Here is a 719-nt window from a genome sequence, read left to right as displayed (position 1 = left end):
GGGGGGGGACACTTTTTAATTGTATAAGTTTCGATTTTCTCCGTTGGTATATATGTTTGCTGTATATGTGTGTGTGTGTGTGTGTCGGTGCGTTTGTGTATAGAGAGGGTGTTTTTTTTTTTACAATTTCCTTATATTTTTGTCATTTATCTACAAGCATATTAAGCTATGAACCTCTCACTTTATCTATCTATCTATCTCTATCTATCTATCTATCTATCTATCTATCTATCTATCTATTATCCTGTCTGTCAATATATTTATTTACTTATCATAGACTTACAGCTGTTTCAAGTGCATATTTGGGCGAGTTGAGGATAAATTTCATCAAACGATCAATCGTTCTAACGAAAATAAATGGAGGACGACGCTCGAAACGAGATTTTCTCCGTATGTAGTAATAGTAGTAGTAGTAGAAACGGTAGTAGTAGTAGTGGTGGTTAGTTGGTGGTGGGAGGAAGATGGGGAGGATGCTGCGGTGAATGTCTACAGCATCCCTCTGCTGATTGTGCGAAATATTTAATGGCTTAAAAAATCGTTTGATTGTGCGTGGATTACACAGCAGACATGCAATCTCATACTTTCATTTATATATATATATATTATATATATATATTTATATATATATATATATGTGTGTATGTGTGTGTGTGTGTATTTATGTACATATACGTGTGTTCATGTATGTATAAATAGATAAATATATATATATATATATA

This window comes from Octopus bimaculoides, unplaced genomic scaffold (assembly GCF_001194135.2).
Source record: "Octopus bimaculoides isolate UCB-OBI-ISO-001 unplaced genomic scaffold, ASM119413v2 Scaffold_110922, whole genome shotgun sequence".
NCBI classification, from domain to species: Eukaryota; Metazoa; Mollusca; class Cephalopoda; order Octopoda; family Octopodidae; genus Octopus; species Octopus bimaculoides.
This window is presented reverse-complemented; position numbering follows the sequence as displayed.